The sequence below is a fragment of the Galeopterus variegatus genome, unplaced genomic scaffold, assembly GCF_000696425.1.
Source record: "Galeopterus variegatus unplaced genomic scaffold, G_variegatus-3.0.2 Scaffold337, whole genome shotgun sequence".
Classification (NCBI taxonomy): domain Eukaryota; kingdom Metazoa; phylum Chordata; class Mammalia; order Dermoptera; family Cynocephalidae; genus Galeopterus; species Galeopterus variegatus.
The window spans coordinates 581,493-594,730 of NW_007726448.1; the positions used below are offsets into that span (position 1 = coordinate 581,493).

Sequence of the window (13,238 nt, forward strand, 5' to 3'; positions counted from 1 at the left end):
GTTTCCCACTGACTGTCACCTCTCCAAGTCTCCCTAAGCTCAGACTCCACTCCAGCCCCCCTCATCTCTCTCAGGAACCAGCACACTGTCCCCGAGACCCTTTCTATTCCCCTTCCAGCCACCACCCCCAATACCACTCCACATTTTCTCATGCTCAGCTTACCTAATGTTTGTTTCTGAAGACAGAATCCCACCTCTTTTGCTGGGGTTAAACCTTCTGCTCCTGACCCTGACCCCACTGCCCACTGCCCTCTTCCAGGTCTGCTTCATCAACAGCCCACCTCTCTTATCTTTCCAACTTCTCCTGTGCCAACAAATCCCTGCCCTCTCCTTTCCTTCACAGCCAGAACTCTCAAATGAGTGGTCCCTGTGTGCCACCTCTTCCCACACCCACCATTCCTCAGCACTGTGCATACTGACTGGACAATGGTCACCTGAACCCATTCTCAAAGTACACTGACAGTATCCAAATCATCAAATCCAGTGGGCTTTTTCTTAGTTCTCACCTTTCCTTCCCACTATTGCATTCAACACTGACAGGGACAACCTCCTTGAAATGCTCTCCTACCTGATTTCCATGACCCTGCAGCAGTGAGGCTCCCGTCCTACCTCGCTGCCTGCTCTGTCTCTTCCTGTCCTGAAATGCAATGGCTCTATCTTCAGTCCTGCATCATTCCTTCTCTGTTTTCTCCCCTAATAATTTCATCATTTCCACAGATTCAACTATCGCCTTATTAAAAAAAACTCTAATTCTTCATGCATGCTGGGTATCTTCTATTTGCCCTCCGAGTACACCCTCTACCCTTCCCATCTAGATAATATCAAAGGGCTCCCTTGCCCTCTGGCTTTCTGTTGGGAAATCCCTCCTCCCTCTCTGGCCTGTACAGTAGCAAAAGCCTTGGAACTGTCCTTGGACCTGCAGTCTTAGCTCTCCCACCTCATACTCAACCCTGCTGCCTGACTACTCTTCTGGAAGAGCAGCTCTGATCACACCTTCCCTCACTCAAACACTTCAAATGGCCCTCCATTGCCTACAGATGGCATGTAAACTCTTCAGCCTGACACAGAGCTCTCCACATTACCCCTGTCCTGCCATCCCAACCTTTTCTCTCACTTCCCCATTCCCATACATAATCTGTGCTCTGGACAAACTCACCTCACTATTCCTTTAAAATCCAATGCATATGTCTATCAATACATTGTTGACCATACCACCCTTTCTACCGGGAACGTCTCTACCCCATTTCTGTTTACCCTTCAAGGTTCAGCTATGCCACCACCTTCATATATGCTTTCTCCATTTGTTCCATCTGACTGTGTCACCCTCGTTCTTTAAATCTGTGAGCACTTCATCTTTATCTCCTTGTGACATCAAGCATATTCTGCATTTTATTATAGTTGTGGATGTCTGTGTGTCTGTGGATGTGGGTACTTAACTCACCTCCTACTAGACGATACACTCCTTAAAGGAAGGGATAACTGAGGGGCTGTAAGGCCCCCTTGAATCCACAGATGCTATAAGCAAACTGCCTTACAAATAGCAGATGCTCAATATCTTTTTGCCAATGACTAACCGTTCCAATTCCAGGGGAAAAAACTATATAGGATTGTTTTCATCACAATTGACATGAGATGATATTTTCAGAGATCTTTCGCAGTCAATTTATCTTGGAAAAGGCTTCCTATCCTCTGGTCTTTCAGACAGCTGGGCATAGGTCAAAATTTTTGCATTTTTTAATAATTGAAAAACAGAGGCTCAAGATCCTGTCTACTGCAGACCACATATGAGATCTGAGTCACTGCAATCCATTCAGATGTGGAGCTCGGATCCCAGGATGTCTCAAGCAGCCACACAGGGCAATAGAAGCTTCAACCTTGGAGAGACACTGTGCAACATTCCACTCAGGACAGTGGCCAAGCCACACCTACAAGCAGGTGCAGGGAAGGGATGTAAAGGAGAGCCCACATGAGAGAAAGTCACTAATAGCTGGATAAAACTCAGTGAGCTGGCCTTCAAAGTGTGAAATAGCAGAGCTTCACCCACCTCCATGAGCCTGTGCATTTTTTGCACATACCCAGGTCTCTGATTGTTGAGTTCAGCTGAGGCACCAACGTGTGTGTTTATTTCTTCCACAGATTAGCAGAGGTCAGCATGCTAACATAGAAATGCAGCCATCAATATTAATACTTTTGAGAAAAAGGATACAAAAAAACAGCCACCCCAAGATTGGAAAGAGGCTTCCAGAGTCCTTTAATTGGGCCACAAACCCACAGCAAAGGACCTATGACACGTGTCTCCCTTTGCTCACTACTCCCCGCTTTCTTTTCTCTCTCCTTCCTCTTTTCCTGATTCTCTCTCCTTACGGTTTACTTTTCTTCTCATGTTTTTGCCTCCCTTGTTCAGACTTTAGATGTATGAGGGGCAGGTGCGAGCCCTGGGACACTTCTTTTCCCCCCAGAAGGCAGCTTTAAGGCTGAAGACAGAAAGGGGCTGTCCCTCAGCTAGCGCAGACACGCAGCAGCCTCACTCCATACAGCCCACTGAGCTTGGACCCAACCACATGCTGGGGGAAGCCATCCTCTCCCATTGTCCTGAGGATTGTCAGAGTTGGTATCTCTGTCCATAGCACAGGTGCTCCTGGATTAGACAGACAGGCAGAGGGAGAGACAGAGACAGACTAAATAGCTTTGTCTTGCCAAACACCCATTTCTTGTCAAGTTACAAAACCCAGTCGGGCACAGAGGTGAAAGCTGAATTGGATGTGGAGAGCCTCATTTTTTTTTTTTTTTTTTGGAACAGAGGCAGTATCAGTCACTCCTCATTAAAAGGCAGCTGCTAGATTGTTAAACACCCAATTAAAGTCAAATTTCTGATATAGGCACTGGTAGCCCAGAGGAAATACCCTCACTACTGCCACAATGGCATTTTCCAAAGCTTACTCTCATCTATATGGGATTCAAACTTGGGGAGCCACACAAGTAAATGGACTCATAACCAAAAAGTCATAATTTAAACCCAGCAATTCCATTCCTAGATATATACCTGAAAGAATTGAAAGCAGGGACTTAAACAGATACTTACACACCAATGTTCACTGCAGCATTAGTCACAATAGCCAAAAGGTGGAAACAACCCAAGTGTCCATCAACAGATGAATGGATAAACAAAATGTGGTATATACTTACAATGGGATATTATTCAGCCATAAAAAGGAATGAAGTTCTGATACATGTTACAACATGGGTGGACCTTGAAAACATCATGCTAAGTGAAGTAAGCCAGACACAACAGGACACTTACATGAAGTATCTAGAATAGGCAAATACATACAGACAGAAAGTAGATTAGGTGTTACCAGGGACTGGGAGAAGGAGGGTTAGGGAGTTATTGTTTAATGCTTACAGAGTTTCTGTTTGGGGTAATGAAAATCTTTTGAAATTAGATAGTGGTGCTGGTTGGACAACATTGTGAATGTTCTTAATGCAATGAATCGTACAAATTTAAAATGGTTTAAATAGCACATTTTATGTTATATTTTACCACAATGAAAAAATTTTTTAAAGATCATAATTCTTTTCTTCAACCATCAGTAGGTCTGACTTACAGACCTATCTTTACTGAGATACATAAAAGAAAAACTCTAAGAAAGCACTTCTAAGGAAGTGCTTAATCCCAACTCCAAATGATACCCAGGTCCCTGACTTATTTCATATGCTTCCTTTTAACTCCATCATTTATCACATAGATTGTCATGATATACCTAAGTCTGAAATTCATGAGATGTGTTGCCAACAGGTAGACTACATGGCAAACTCCAACTGTAGTCAATAATGCACAAAACCCACAGAGACAAAAGTAAATTACCAAAGGCTGGAGGGAGGAGGGAATGAAGAGCAACAACCAGTGGGTACAGGGTTCCTTTTTGGGCTGATGAAAATGTCTGGAAACTAGATAGTGGTGACACTTGCACAACTCTGTAAATATCCTAAAAAGACATGGAACTGTACACGTTAAAAGGGTGAATTTTATGGTATGTGAATTATATCTCAACACAGCTGCTATTAAAAAATAATAAATAGGGGCCGGCCCGGTGGCGCACTGCTACAGTGCGCTGCTTGGGAGCGTGGCGGCGCTCCTGCCAAGGGTTCAGATCCCACATACAGACCAGTTCCCGCTCACTGGCTGAGCGAGGTGCAGGCGCAGCACCGAGGGTTGCGATCCTGTTGCCGGTCCCGGTCCGGTACGGGCGTGACACTGAGGGTTGCGATCCGTTGCCGGACACGAAAAAAGACAAAAAGGAAAAAAAATAAATAAATAAAAAAAAAATAATAATAATAAATAGGGCCGAGCCCGTGGCGCACTCGGGAGAGTGCGGCACCGGGAGCGCAGCAGTGCTCCCGCCGCGGGTTCGGATCCTATATAGGGATGACCGGTGCGCTCACAGCGCTCACTGGCTGAGTGCAGTGCGGCCGGTCTCAAAAAAAGGACAAAAATAATAATAATAATAATAATAATAATAATAAATAAATAATGCACAAAATCCAGGGAGCTCAGTTTGCAAGGATGTTCCCCTGAACTCATCGGAAACTTGCTTGTTAATGGAGAGTGCCTATTTTCCAGCAGGGAGTTATTGAGAAGACATCCTAAAAATGGGTAGCAAAGCAAGGCCTGTGAAGGGGCCATGCCATGAAGTGGTCACCTCAAAGACAAGGCTTACTGATCTAGGTCTTCCATGAAGGTCCAGAGGGATCTGAAGACCCAAATAGGGCCCTGGCAGAAACCACGGGAATAAGTAAGTAGCTAGAGGATGGAACTAGGAGGAGAGGTTGTGTGGAGTGACAAAATAGCAGCTGTCAAGTAAGAACAAGTATTCAGTTCTTTATCCATTACACCTGACCAGCAGAAGCAGGAGTTTCCACAAAGCAAATCTAAGCAAGTTTCCATAAGGCTAGGACAAGGTAGTTTCCCTGAGACAGATGGGCAGTGTGTTCCTCTTTCTACTGTTCTCCACATGAAGAAACAACAGAAAGAACAAATGTTTAAGTTAAATTCAGTCCAACAGACCTTAGCAACATTACTTAAGATCTTTGGTCCTCAGTTTCTTCACCTGAAAAATATCATTAATACCCACTTCATAGGACTGGTGTAAGGATGAAATTATATTAAGCATATGAAGCACCAAGGACATCACCTGAGACATGCTAGGCATTCAATAAATGCTGGATATTACTCCTGCCCCATTCTAAAAATAGAAAAGGTAGATGCTATTCTTCAATATAGTTTTTTTTTTCTTTAAATAAAATTAAAACATGTATGGCTCCACAGCTCATAGGAGCGAGGTTGGGAGGGCAGCAAGGTACAAACTGGAATGCAAAGTTTCCCAGCACACTTTTTGATGATGAGTATTTTTGCTCTGAAAACTAAAGGCTAATCCTGTCACTTAAAATGTGATTATTAAAGTCCTTTACTGTTTTGATAACTGTCTCAAGGAGCTGTATGTAACTGTCCCCTCTATTTATCAACAAACCTCCAGCACTTTTGCAATTAAAAAAAATTAGTTTATTTTCCAAAGCTAAGATTTACTTTTGAAGCAAAGTTTTATTTTCCAGGTAGTCTGTCCTTTTGTACTGGGATATTGAATTTAGGCTTGCAGAATTCATGTCAGATAGTGAGGAGATGTTTGTTTGCCGAGGTGAGGTCCCTCCTGCTTTCATCCGGCCCTGTCCCTTGGGCTGGAAAACAGTAGTCCGGAAGGGCCCACAGTCCTCAGGTCCTACTGGCCCAGTGGTCAAAAAAATCAGTAGACTCTCTGTCAAAATATCAAGCTTATCTTGACTGATTGTTTACTTCCTCCTTGATTATTCTGGTATCAGCCAGACCACCTCAGCCTCTTGTTTCTTTGTTTTCACATTTTCATCTTTAAAATTTTGAATAATGTCAGCCCTCCAACAACACCTACAAAGTTGTTTGAAATGCTGTGAAAGTTGTTTCACAGTGCTGCTTTTTCAAACTCTGGTGCTCTGCTCTCTGAAAAGGAGAGTAAGAATAACTGACATTTGCACAGTGATTTACACTCATTCTCCCATTTGGAGCCTCTCGGCTACCCTGTGAAGTTGATTGGTTAAGGATTATCATCTCCATTTTGCAGATGAAAAAAATGAGACTATTCTTCAAAACTTTCACAGAAAGAGATCAAGTCAAAGAATGTGACCCAAGTCATTACTCTAGCTACAGCCTTACTTTTTAGTTATTTATTTTGCTACTTTTGCTAAATAATGCCTTTAAAAGGCTTCGGCCCAACGGGATTATTTTGGAAGAAAAAAACAATATAAATGACTGAACATGACACAATGGTTAAAAAGTAAATAGAGCTTAATTGAGTAATCAGGTCAACATTTCTGCCCACAGGCAATACAGGGAAGAACATTCATTTACTGTCTGAATTTTGGCTTGGTTCTCTAAAGGACAGAAGACAAGATTATTTTATTTTCCTTTTAGCTAGGTTCAAGCAGGCAATACCAAGCGGAGCCGAGTGTATTAAAAGAAACCCCCGTTGGTAAATTGGCAGCTTGAATATTTCATGAAATTATCATAACACTATGTTCTGAAATGATGGCTTCCTCCAGGGAGCTCAAAGGCCAAATCCCTAAGTATGAGTCTGGTGCATGCTTCTGTCTTAAAGCTAGACTAAGGCAGCCTCAAAGGCCTTCAAACAAGCCAGCCAAGGAACACAAGGTTGATGGGAATGTCAGCGGCAGATTGTAGGTGAATTCTCTTCCATGTGCTGGGTCTAAACCACCACTCCTGGGAATGCCTTCTGGGAATAGGTAGGGGGTCCTAGGAGACCAGCCCCAACAAGGGAACAGGAAGAACCTTTCCTCACCCAACTCAGAGTCCACAGCAGCCCGTCCTCTGGCCAGCTGCAACCTAAACGTCCCAGGTTTCCTACCCTGGAGCTAATCTGTGTCTGTGCATGGTCAACAGCAAAGCTGGCCAGTCCATAACAAATTCCTGAATGCTCACCAAGGGAAGTCCTACAGCACAGCCTGGCTTCTCATCTCCACCCCACTCTCTCAAAGGGGCTGAAAAAAGCCTAGATTGGGGTAGAAGGGAAGCCAGCCAATAAAAAAGGCATAGAGGCAGATCTGTTTGCAGACAAAACAGTGATATGAATTTTGTAGGAGTTTATTGCAGACACGTATCAACTTTTACTCTGTAGTCTGAGAAATTATTTTTAAACCTTTCCAATGACAGATCCCTTAGCCCCACCCTCCCAACTTTGTTCCTAAATCTAACATTTCAGAAATTATTTGAGGCAGTACAAAGTGGCAGGAGGGAGAGGAAGAACAGGGAGAGGCTACAGGTTTACAAAGCAAAATTCAACCAGCACTAAGCAAAGCTCTCTCGGGGGTTAACATGCACCAAGTGTGGTCAACAAAACGCAGGTGAATAAAGAGCCTGAAGACCTTGTTTTAGTCATGTCCCTGCCTGAGGGACCCTTTAGGAGCCTATTTTCTCAACTGGAAATGCAGTTTGTCCCTAAGGCTCCTTTGCCCATAAAATGGTTTTTTTTGTTTTTGTTTTTGGTTTTTTTTGTGACCGGCCACACCGCGCTCAGCACCCATCCCTATATAGGATCCGAACCCGTGGCGGGAGCACTGCTGCGCTCCCAGCGCTGCACTCTCCCGAGTGCGCCACGGGGTCGGCCCGCCCATAAAATGTTTTGATCCTATAAAGTAAATTTCCAAAGAAACATTACACTTATTCTATGTTTGACAAACCCTTCAAAGAACATGGGTCTAGAACCTCTCTCCTTCTCTCACACACACGCACGCACGCGCGCACACACACACGCCCAGCACAAGATCATTTTCAAGTGAATGTGTTATGGAGAATACTGGGTTGTGAGAACTTTGGAAGGGGAGGGACTAAAGGGTTTTGGTTTTTTGCCAGTTAACCCCTCCTTTCCTCATCCTCTTTCCTCTGTTTGAAATCAGATTAGCTATTCCTTCAGTTCCCTTGGTCTCTGGGGATGTACAGGCCTATTTTCAACCTTTGTTTGACTCCTGATCTCCAGGCCCAAACTTCTCTCCTTTTACTCTCTTAAATCCCTGTTTAAGTTTAGTTCAGTTAAGTAGTATCTGAGTACCCCCATGACCTATGACCTTGTCCCCAAACTCCCCCACAGACATGCCAATCAGATGGACCTCTCCCTGCTTTGCCTCATCTTCCACAACCCCGGCTCTCGGAAGCTCCAGCCATTTCACAACTCTGCTTCCCTGTGAAGTCATCCTGGGCTCCCATCTCCTAGCTGGCATCCCACCCATCCAGTATACAAAGCTCTACTGAAGCAAGGCTCTCAAGCGTCCCAAGGCTCTCGCCCCTTTTGGGCTGTGAAAAGGGGGCAATGGAGAACCTGCTCCACTTCCCTTCCTGCCTAATAAGCAGCTCCCAAACTGCTCCTAAACTGTAGAAGCAACTGGGGTCTGCCGACATGCTCCAGGCCTGCATCTATACTGGCTTACTAGACATGGTCTTGTGCAAATAAGCACCCTATTTGGGAATCAAAATACATAGAGGACCTCTCCCATGGTGTGTGGGTTTCAGGTTCAAATGATCGCATTGACTGTTTCAGACTTCCGTTTTGCTTTTTCTGCAGTGGGTTCAGTTGAAGCCTATGCCTGGCTTCGAAACAGCACTGAAAAACATTATTCTCCCAGAGGGACCTGTCACTTTTACTTGTTTTATACAGTATCTAACCTTGAGGTACATGTAAACAGGTGTTTACTAAATTATTTTAATGACAGCCATGTCTCAGAGTATTGTTTCATTACCAGAATGTTTAGCACTTAATCACTAAATATTTAGCACCTGATATTTTGCAAAAACAACTCTCCATGCCTTTTTTTTTTTTTTAATCAATCTTCTGCTCTCTTCCACAGTGCCCAACGTTAACTTAGGCAACAGTAAGGATGGAATCTAGAAACAGACTAAATCAGTGTGATTATTTTGCTAATTAGTCTTGTTGTGAAGTCTCCAGGTGTTTCCCAAACAGTCTATAAGCTTTCTTTAGTCCATATTGGAAAATAAAATTGCCTCCTGAATTTAAATGCTGAGCACTGATTTCAGAGTCCAGGCAAGGAAGAGTTAGGATGACGCTGGCTGACCTGTAACTCCAGTATAACAAACAGCTGCAATATCAGGCCGGGAGAATTACTGTAAAAGGAAGAAAGTGCTGCTAGCCACTCACCCCTTCTTAACACAGTGGCAAGGGTTTCTCAGGCCTCATAGAACTTGCCACAACAACTAAAAAACCCAAGTGAAGAATGAAATAAAAAAAGAAAATACCAGGAGTTCAAAAACATCACTGGAAATTAAAACAAATCTCAGGTACTTCCTAACCTAGGTCTCTGGAGCTTTTCTGCCATTACCCAGCAGGAGACCCAGGCAGACTCATAAACAGAAGTCAGCTGTGAAGTATACCCAGTTGTTTTTGTGTTTTTTTCCCCTAATAAAGTTAGGAAAATGTTTTCTTGCCTTTGAGCTGACAAGCTTTGTAACCCCACAGGTTAGAGTTTCCAGACCCCAAATTTCAAGTCGCCTCATGCTCCACTGAGCTTGGGAACCACTGATTACTAAACCATCCATGGTAAATCAGGGAGAAAATTAATATAAGGCCATAACAAGTTCAGCTAATCACCCAAAAGGCTCCCTCAAGGCTTGATAGGATGCTGTCTGTGCTAAAGATAAACAGAAGTCTGAGGTAAGAGTGAGAAATAGAATGGGAGAAATTCAAAGTGGGTTTTCGTTACCAAAGAGTGGAAAGGTCACTGAGGGACTTGGGTCCCTCAGCAATACTATGAGGAGCTCTGGTGTGTGTGGTGGCCTGGAAGCACACACCAGTCTTTCAGGTTATCTGTACCAGGGCAGTGTGGGCGTGGCGAAAGAACACAGCTCCAACAGGAGACCGTCTCCAAATTCTCCCAACACCTTTCCTCAGCAGACTGACCCAGGAGCCCCTTTCCTGACTCATAAGCCCTGTAGCACCACCTACTGGAAGAGGCAGAAGCCACCTCCACTGTGGGTCTTCTGGGGGGTCTGTATTCATTCATTCGTGCAGGCATTCATTGTCACTTATTAAGGCCCTGGAATGAGCTGGGGCCTGTACTAGGAAGTGGAGATCCAAAGATCAACAGCGCCTTAAAAATCTCCATTCAGTATGCTCCTCGGACCCTTTAGTGGGTCTTATTCACAGAAGAACCACCTCGAGCACTTTTACATCAAAGAGAAAATTGAAGAAGAGTCCTAAGTCATCACAAAGACTGAAAAATGGCTCCAGGGTGAGCATTTGCAAAGTACTATACCTGTAGCATCTACCTGTACAGAACAAGTCTCCACTTAACATGAGATGGAAATGTCCAAACAGTCTTAGGGAACTGCATTATCAATATTCCTGTCTTTAACACCTTGGGTGCCTGAAGTGCATTAGGCTGTTGCGTAATCTATTTTAAATAGCTTTTCCTAAGATAAAGAAAACAAACAAAAACAAAAATAAATAAATAGCTTTTCCTTATTCAGTATGTGTGTACAGGCACACATTCAAATCCTGTATTCGATGGAAATAATGAATTCTTCTTAATGTATTCTATTGTCATATTCTGATACATTGAAAAGTACCTGAGCAATACTAGGAACAATATTTTAAACTCCAATAACCCTTTTTCTCCAGTTTTTTCCATTCAGTATCCAGAGAAAGTGAAGCTAATATCACACTTTCTTTAACCTGCACAAGCTGATATGCAAGCAACATTGTTCTTTGACCATTTGTAAAGAGAGTTAACTATGATCATTATTATTACTTTATTATAATGATTACTATTCTGCTGTATCACTAAGTAGTTAAAAGAAAAGCACAGTGTGTCTTCCACTCCCAGAACACGTTTCTCCCCTCTGCCATAGCTCCAGCAGATAAGGGACATTCTGATGTTTTATTTGTTAAATGGTTGACATTTGCTAGCTGAAGCCTGGAAAATCAGCCCCTTAAAGTGGGAGGTTGGCATGGGACTAGAGCAGAGGTGAGGTGAGGCTAGCCTCTGCCACCCCTAGCCTGAAACCCAGGTTCAGAAGCCAGTACTGTGAACTTCCAGGCTGTTCCAATAAGCTGACCTCAGTCCCCACAGCCTGACCCTCAAAACACATACACAAACCACTGAAAAGCTGGGAGAGAAAGGGCTGATCATTCAGTGCCTTCAAGTGTGTTGAAAAGAGAAGAATGCACAACCCAGCCACTGGCAACTTTTTTGGTTCTCCACGCTCTGGTTCGTCACCATCACAGATCTGAGGTAATCATTTGGCTCCTCTTTTCTGTCTCCTGAAACCCCCAATTATGTTTCGCTGCCTCTTTAGTTATTAAGCCACACCAACCTCTTCCTTGTAAATATTCATGCTCCTCCAGGTCTGCCCTCCCCACCTCTGCAACCTTCCTCCCAACCCCCCACCCCTCCAAAAAAAAAACCCTGGGCAATGCCAGCCAGCCAACCAAGGAAGAGTGGATGGAAGGGGGGGGGGCGGGTTCTGGTGCTCTTTCACCTGAAAACAGCATCTAGGAATGGAGACAAAACTGCTCCTGTGAATTATATAATCACTGCAGCTTCAAGACAGAGAACTGGAATTCAGGTTGCCATAGCATTTGTTGGCATGTTGCTGGAAAGGTAGAGCTCCCAGCCAGCTGCTCACTCACTCCCTTCCCCTCCATCTTTCTCAGGAACCTCTGGGGGGTGACATTCCTACTTTTAATGTCTGCTCCCTGCATGGTGGGGTTGTGGGGGGATGAGAGGCAAAGAGGCAAAAGAAATGAGACAGAGTAAGGAAATGGTCTAAGAAGGGGTTTATCCTGCACTAAGAAGAAGCCTTGTAAACTAAGATTATTATCATGTGAAAAATTATTACCACAGTATATTGCCAGTAGCAATAGGACGATACTACTGAGCTCTCCTCTTCAAGGCTGCTTAGACTGAGGAGGTGGATAAAGGAAGCATTCTCTGAGAACTGGAGGGGAGTAATCCAATCCATCCCCTCTCTTCAAAAACACCACCTTTTCTTTTATGTCTCATTCCCCCTTCCTAATCCATCCACTACTCCATCTGCTAGAAAAAGGTGAGGAATGGGGCACCAGGCAGAGAAATCCAAGGACAGAAGCTGCCCTTGTGACCCCAAAGTCCTGGCTCACCCTAGAACCCATGACTCTTGACAAGATTCTTTCTTCCAAAAGAGGCCAAAATCCCCATGCTGCCACTCAAGCTGACAAGGAGAGAGACAACTCGCCCCTAATCAGTTTCAGGGCGGACGGAGACCAGGCAGGCAGGCTGGCCGGCAGCTTCTGGCTCTAAGGGGAAATGGCCCTGTCCCCAAATGGTGGAGATGGGGACAAAAGGAGGGAGAAGGCTGAACAAAAGAGATCTGGAGACTACTCCTTCCACCAGGCTGGTCTTCAGGGTATCACTTGGAAGTAGCCGGGGAAGGATCGGAGCCCAGCAGCCACAGGCATTCATTTGGGAAAAGAGCTGGAGAGGAAGAGCCGAGCAGGGAGGCCTGGGGAACTGGGAGACTACACCCAAAGAGACAGAGCCCCGCGGTGAGAAGAAAGAGATGCAGCTGGAGGTTGCAAGACACTCCAGTGGGACCACCCTGTCTACACCCCATCATAACCTGAACTGCTGAGCAATGTCAAAAATAATAATTTGATAATATGGGGGGTGAGGGAGAAAGTTTCCAGGAAGTGGGGAGTTACCTGAACGCCTTTCACCATCACAGGGGGAGCTGGTGACACTTGATGCCAGGGATGGACATGCTCAGAAAACACGGGGCAATAGTGTGGAGCAGCGGGAGCCAGTCACACCCTTTCGTTATTTCCTCAAAACACGAAAAAGCAAAGCCCACACACCGCCCGAATTCTAGCCGCTTACATCCTCAGGTGCTAGCCCACATGTGGGCGCGAATAAGACGACATGAGGCGTGGGCGCACTCGGGGTCAACGGCCGTGGAGAGGTGGGTGGGTGTAGGTGAGCCTGGAGGGAGGGGACGAGAGAGGGGGAGGGGGCGCTGAGACGCACATCCGCACCCCACCCCCACCCGTGCCCCGGACGCGCGGCCCGGAGCAGGGCGCGGGGAAGAGCAGACGCCGGGCGGCCCGGGAAAGAGCGGACGCCGGGCGGCCCGGGGCGCGGGGCCGGCCTGG

At 45.2% G+C, this 13,238-nt stretch overlaps 1 protein-coding gene across 1 annotated transcript in view; it reads right to left on the bottom strand.

Moving 5' to 3' along the window:
- The window catches only part of LOC103586435 (voltage-dependent L-type calcium channel subunit alpha-1C-like), a 500,162-nt gene that overhangs the window by 485,613 nt on the left and 1,311 nt on the right, over window positions 1–13,238 (bottom strand). The gene's annotated exons all lie outside the window — the stretch shown is intronic.